At 56.7% G+C, this 7,065-nt stretch overlaps 1 protein-coding gene across 1 annotated transcript in view; it reads right to left on the bottom strand.

Annotated features, from left to right (window-relative positions):
• LOC102381926 (H-2 class II histocompatibility antigen, E-S beta chain) overlaps positions 1–7,065 on the bottom strand; it is a 603,463-nt gene that overhangs the window by 32,976 nt on the left and 563,422 nt on the right. The window lies entirely within an intron of this gene.

The raw sequence follows: 7,065 nt of genomic DNA, 5'->3' as shown, positions 1-7,065 counted from the left end.
ACCCCAAGAGCTGCAGCTGGGCCAGGGAAGGGGCTGGGGGTGTCATGCAGCCCAACCCCAGGCATTGACTTTTTGCTGCAGGAGGAAGCGTGTGCTGGAGCCCTGCTGAGCCTGGCTCTGCCTGGTGACAGATGAGCTGCCCAGGCCCAATGCAGACTGGTCCCTGTGGCGGAGGCTGCCCAATCCTGGGCCTGGGGCAGCATCAGGTGCTGATAGTCAAAGCTGGGCAGAGAAGTTCTCACTTTGGGAGGAAAATGATGGCTTTCATCTCTGTCTCCTGTGTAGTGATGTGGACAGGTCAGATCCCAGGGGCCAGGAGCTTCTGGGCTGGGGCTCTGCTGGGGACACTGATGGTGCTGAGAGCCCACGTGGCTCCGTGCACAGAGTCCAGAGGTGCACAGAGACCCCAGGTACCCTAGGGAGCCCTGTCCTAGGCAGGTGTTGGAGGTATTGGGGTGAATGCTCCCACAGGGGAAGCACCAGGGTCACACCAAGGGAGAGGCTTGGGCTGGGTCAGGAGACAGAGAGGTGGCAACAAGGTCACACCAGTGGGGCAGGGGCAGGGGCAGGAACCAGGCAAGTAGGGCAGGGTGGGGCTGGTGGACAGCAGAGGCAGCAGGGTCACATTCAGAGGAGGCTGCCGGCAGCAGAGTCACCCTGCTTTTGGGGGGGGGCATTTAGCAGGGTGGCAAGCAGCAAGTCCCCCTTGCTACGTGCCAGAGGCCACCCAGAGACCCTGCACTCTCTGGTCCTGCTGCACCCCTGGCAGGAGTTGTGCTGTGGCTGGGGGGTCCCTGAGTGGGGCCATAGCCTGGCAGGAGTTGTGCTGTGGCTGGGGGGTCCCTGAGTGGTGCCATCTCTGCCCCCCAGAGCATTTCATGATGCAGCATAAGCAAAAGTGTTATTACTCCAACAACAGGGTCACCCTGATGGGGAGGCAGAGCCAGGTAAGGGGGCTGCAGAGGGCAGGCTGGGAGCATAGCCCCTCAGTAGCAGCAGGGTCACACTGCTGGAAAGCAGGTTGTGCTGTGGCTGGGGGGTCCCTGAGTGGTGCCATCTCTGCCCCCCAGAGCATTTCATGATGCAGCATAAGCAAAAGTGTTATTACTCCAACAACAGGGTCACCCTGATGGGGAGGCAGAGCCAGGTAAGGGGGCTGCAGAGGGCAGGCTGGGAGCATAGCCCCTCAGTAGCAGCAGGGTCACACTGCTGGAAAGCAGCATGGTGACACGTGGGCAGCAGAGTCACGGGGGCTAGGGGGGAGGAAGGGGCTTCAGGGTCACACTGTGGGGGCCACAAGGTCACCTCAGAGCAGGGCAGGCCCCAGGTGGGGGCAGCCAGTACCACCAGGGATTGCAGAACTGGCCCAAAGGCACGCAGGAGTTTGCCCAGGGCTCAGCGGACAGGTTCTGCAGACACAACTACCAGGCGATCACACCTTGCCCTGTAGCAGGAGAGGTGAGTCCCTGGGGCTCGGGGCCCTTTGCTGTCCCACAGTGGTTGGGGGGAGCCAGGGTCAGTAACTGGGGGCTGAGACTCAAGCCGCAGCCCCCTACTCGTTCCAGTCCCAGCCACAGCCCAGAGACACCTGCCTGCGCCCACAGACTGCAGAGAGGGCGGGAGGAGAAGGGGGTCAGGGGCAGCAGGGAAGGGGCCAGAAAAACACAGGGAGGTAAAACCAGGAAGCAGGTGGGGGCAGGATCCATGGACAGGACTGTAGGGTCACACTGGTGGTGGTGGAAATGGATCAGGGCATTGGGATGGGGAGGGCAGGGGACACCCCGCTCAGGGAGGAAGGAGAAGGGAGCTGGGTGATGCCTGGGACAGGACGCTGGGATCTCTGAGGGGTTCTGACCTCCTCGTTTTCCCAGGGTTGGTGGGTGGCACAGTCCCTGCTCCCTGCTCTCTGGCCAGGGTAGGTGGTGTCAATCCAGGAGATTTCGATCAGTCCTTGAAATCACGGCTCCTGCTCCCCCATGAGAAGCCTCCCTGGAAATCACTGATTGTCTCCAGCTTTGCCCTTGGCCCTTCAGTAACTTGATCCAGACAGGGGAATGTGCACGGGACCCACAGGCATGGACTAAGGGTCCTAACAGCCCCACAGACCCTTTCCCTGGGCCTACAAGGGGGCACCCCAGCTGAGGCCATTTCCTGGGCCCCTGAGACAGCTTCATATGCCCAGACCCCAGGGAATGTCCCATTCGGGGTAGGTTAGAAAATGGGGAATGGTCTCATGCTCATCCCCCAGACAATGGGCTTGTTATTTATGACATGGATCAGGCAGCCATGTTGGGATGGGGCAGGAATGAGGCATAAAACAAAATCTCCTGGGGGAAAGGATGACTTTCTCCCAGCACCCAGGGTGACTTTGCCAGTCTCCTGCACCCACGAGCACAGCCCCCAAGTCCTCACAACAACCCCCTCCCCCTGACTCTGGTCAGCACAATTGGCCATGGGGGGACCATGGGGATTGCTTCTCCTGGTGCCCCCACTCCCCGGCCAGCACTCTCGGGGGGGCACCAGCGCTCTCACCTGGCCCCCCCGCCCATTGCCTAAGTGGGGAATGCTGGCTGTCAGGGGGTGCATGGGCATCCCCCGTGCACCCCCTACGCATCGCCATTGACGCACAGCATTGGGCCCCTGAAGCCCCACGAGCTCTTCTCCAGGGTAGCTGGAGAGGATGGGCATCTCTGACCTTCCATGCTTTCCTGCCGTAAACCTGACAGGTGTCTACCATAATAAAGTAGCACACATGGATGCCGCTCACACTGCGGCCAAAAAGTGTGGGCCATTGTGGTACAAAAAGGGCTATGGACACCTTCTTGCTGGGCCTTTCTACTGCAGTACAAGATTTTGGGGTGGTCTCTTTCTTTGCCCAGAGCTTGTAACACAGGCCCCCTGGCATCAGCGCATTCAATTCTTTCCTGGAGTCCTTGAGGAGATATTTCTTTCTTTAGTTCCATATTTTGAAGGTGCCAAAAGAAATCTGAGCTTGAGCCTTCATGTGGGGAAACAAAATTGGTATCAGTTAAACAATAGTATCAAAATATTGGATTTAGATTTTAAAATAATCACCCCAGGCATAGGTACTGACTTTCATATTGGCTGGGGAGGGGGCTAAGATGATGCCTCCGCACGCCTCCCTGAGTGTGGCACTGCCTAAGCCGAGCTGAGCAGAGCCCATAGGGAGAGCGGGGCAGATGCAGGCTGCTTGCTGAAGGCTCGGGATTCCCTGTCCTGCTACCCTCTGCCCAGGAGCCGCCCCCCCCCCCAGCCACGCTGCCAGGGTGAGGATCCACCTGCCCGCCCAGCAGCAGCAGGGGGTAGAAATCCATGCCACTACCCCTGCAGCTGCTGGGTGGGCAGGGGGTGCTTTCCTATGGCGGCACGGCTGGTGCAGGGCTCTCAGGCAAAGGGCAGCAGGGCCCACAGCAGGCAGCCTGCATCCGCCCCGCCACACACGCAAATCTAGGGGCACATGTTCCCCTATGCGCCCCTCCCCAGGAGTGCGCACAACAGCAGGGAGCTGCCCTCCCACCCCGCCCTCTGGATGATCCTCTCTTAGCTCTGTCCCATTCCCCCGCCTGGCCCCAGGCCCCATGCACTGCCCTGTCTAGGCAGCGCCCTCCGCCCCAGCCCCTAGCCCGCTCCCCGCCTTACCATGGGGGCCTCAATCTGCCCTGCCCCACTGCCCTCCCACAGACTTACCTGCAGGCAGTTGGGGAAGCTGCTCTCCACCGCTGCCTGGGGCTGTATTCCTAGCATGGCTGTGCAAAATTTCACCGGCTGTCTCATTTCGATGCTGCTTCAACTCGCTTCAAGCTCGAAACAGTGACATTGAAATGAAACCAAGGGCTTTGAAACAGCCTTGAAATGAAACGAGGGCAGTAGAAACATTTTGATCGTTTTGAAACACTTTGAATTTCAAAGCTGAAGCTGGGCTTCCTGGCAGAGAAACAGAAAGTAAGGAGAGGGAGGGGAGGAGGAGGGAAGGACACAGTGAGGGTGCGCCTTACACACAGGCTGGAGAAGAAGCTCCTGCAGGATAGGAAGGAAAGGCTCTGTCACAGTTTGGCTGCCTGAGATGCTGCTGGTGCTACTGTGCTAGCGCTCGCTAAGTTATGATGTGACCTGTCTTTATTTAAAGTGGTGGACCAGGCTGAGGCTTTAGGGGAGGAAGAGGCCTCATTGGGGCACACTACCAAGTCATGTAGAGGCCCCAGCGCAAAGTCAGGTCATGAGTTTTGCTTGTCAGCAGCTTGAGGTGCAGTTTCCCAGAAACCCCTGCATTTATCTCCTTGAAACTTGCTGTCTTCATGCCCTCAGAAAGGGCTACCAACCCTGCTGTTTTCATCCAAATCTGCCAAAACATGACAAAGTTATAGCAGTTTCATGCTTTCCCATTATAGCCTATGGGCCAAACGTTGAAACAGCAAAACAGTTTTGACGAAACGAAATGGCGGCAAGGCTGGTGCTTCAAAATGAAACAAAATTCAAAACAAAACACTGTCCATCGAAACAGTGAAACAGAAGTCGAAACTCAATGGTGCTGTTTCGCACAGCCCTAATTCCTAGCCACATGCATGTGTGTGCGTGCACACATGCACGTAGTGTCCCCTGCATCCTGCTCTCCGCAGCCCCTTGCGGGCCAGAACTCTGCCAGCCTGCAAGGGGAAACCTGCTGTTTCCTGTGCTTTTCCGTGGTAAACAGAAAACCTAGATCCCTGCATGATACTGGAATCTGGAACAAATGCTGTCTGAAAGTCACGCAGCCTAGCACTGGGACTTGATGTTCCCATTTTAGGACTGTCCCAACCAGTTAGGGATAGGTAATCACCCTATCCTCTTCCCAAGGAGGGGCAGGGACTTCAGGCCCCCACGTACTCAGCACCTATGACCCCAGGCCTAAAGCTGACCACACTTCCTGCCCTCTGAGAGCTTGATATTGCCTATCTCTTGTCCTAGCCATTCCAACAGGGGGAATTTGGGGGGGCAGATCCTGTCCAAGGAAACCCCAAGGTCAGGGGTGAAGAAAACAGAAAACAGGGGTTGGACAGTAAAACTGGAGACCAAGGTCTTTCCCTGAGGGAAGGAACACACTTTTCCAGCTCATTCTCTCTCTCTCTCTCTCCTTCTTCCCATCCCTGGTGCCAGTGAAACCCAAGCTGAAAGTCTCCCCAACAAAATCAGGGGCCCAGGCCCACCTGACACACTGGTTTGCTCTGTGATGGGGTTTTAGTGGGACAGAGGTCAAGTGGTTGAAGAACGGGCAGGAGCAGACGGCCGGAGTGGTGTCCACGGAGCTGATGCAGAACGGAGACTGGACCTTCCAGATCCTGGTGATGCTGGAAATGACCCCCCGGAGCGGGGACGTCTACACCTGCCAGGTGGAGCACAGCAGCCTGCCGGGGTCCATCACCATGCACTGGGGTAAGAGCCTGGGAATCTTGGAGCAGCCCCTGAGATCTTGGTGGTGGGGCTCTCGCTCTGTGTAGTCCCTCAAATGCTGTCTGGGGTCAGAGCCCCTACCCCACCCCAGGAGCAGGGGCAGGGGTGTTAGCAGGATGCAGGAGCCCAGACTGAACCCTCCCCCTCTGGCTCCTGTCCCCACAGAGGCTCAGGCAGACTCAGCCAGGAGCAAGATGCTGACGGGGGTCGGGGGCTTTGTGCTGGGGCTGATCTTGGTGCTTGGACTACTCATCTACCTGAAAAACAAGAAAGGTGAGCGGGGCAGGGTTAGGGAAGGGATGCTTCTTTCAGCAACACAGAGCTGGAGGATGCCAGGGATGAAGGGCAATCGGGCCTGGCTGCAGGTCCCCCCCATTTGCCTCCAACAGGATCTGCTCCCGATTCTGACTGGGGCATCTTAGCTTCTCCTCTTCCAGGGCCAGGAATAGGTCAGACCCTCCCTCCTTCCTCTGAGGGCACAGCAGGGTCCATGGCGAGGCCTCACTGCTGGGAGTCCGGGTTCTGTCAGGATGCTCAACAAGGCCTGATTTAGTTTAACAGATTGGAAGAAGAGACATCCATTTCACACTAATGACCTCAGGGTGAACAATACACAATCTTCTGAGCCTTTGGACCATTTTCTTGTCCAATCCCTTGTGTTCTTTAAACTGAAGGTATAATCCAGCAGTTGTGCACATCCAGTGAAGTTATATTTGGTTTTGCTTTCATCTGAAATGGAACAACATAGAGCTAGACCTTGAGCATATTAATAATGCTTCTGGTTTCTTTTTACAACAGAAAAATATGTATCTTGTTCTACGTAGCGATGCTCTGCACCAACTGCACCCCATTGCTCAAAGTCCCGGCTCCACCCATGGCTATTTCCACACCCCCGGTCTCATCAGATACCGCTGACTCCCTGCAGCCACTCACCCTCAACAAGCGCAATTACTACTTAAAGTGCAAGCTTAGTGCTCAGCTAATAGCTACTACCAGTGTGGCTGAGAGGGTTAATGCAGGACTCCATCGCGTCTGCTGGCTGATGCCTCTCCCAGGCAGCGCCCATCTTGGAAGCCATTAGAGCCCAGCATCTGCGTGCTTCTATTCCTGCCTGTTTCTATTCCAGCAGAGAAAAATCAGCCTACTGTAAGACACACACCCAAATTTTTCAGGACTGGCTTGGAGATGCAGGGGAAAGGTACATGAGGTGTACAATACATATGGGAATACAGTGGGAACCAGAAATGCAGGAGGATTTAGGGCAGGGAGTGGGGCTCTGAGCCCACAGCATCCAGCTCCCCCTGCCCAGGCTCTGCCCCTGTTTCCCTTTGCTTTCTAGGGTGCCCTGTTCCCCAGCCTACAGGTAATTTCCAGCTCCCCTAAGGGCCCTGTTGAACCTGCCTCTCCCTACACTGACCACAGGCTGCATGGGATGTCCAGAGCATGACTGCTCCTGCCCCTTGGCCCACCGCACCTCTATGGAAAGTGGGGCCTTCTCAACTCTGAGCTGCTCCCAAGGGAAGAGTGTCCTGTGTCCAGACAAAGTGTTTCCCCTCCACAGAGAAAGTCCTCCTGGAAACACGGAGTGCCCAGGAAGTGTGGCATCTCAGGAGAGAG

Source organism: Alligator sinensis, unplaced genomic scaffold (assembly GCF_000455745.1).
Source record: "Alligator sinensis unplaced genomic scaffold, ASM45574v1 scaffold1303_1, whole genome shotgun sequence".
In the NCBI taxonomy this organism is placed as follows: domain Eukaryota; kingdom Metazoa; phylum Chordata; order Crocodylia; family Alligatoridae; genus Alligator; species Alligator sinensis.
This window is presented reverse-complemented; position numbering and strand designations above follow the sequence as displayed.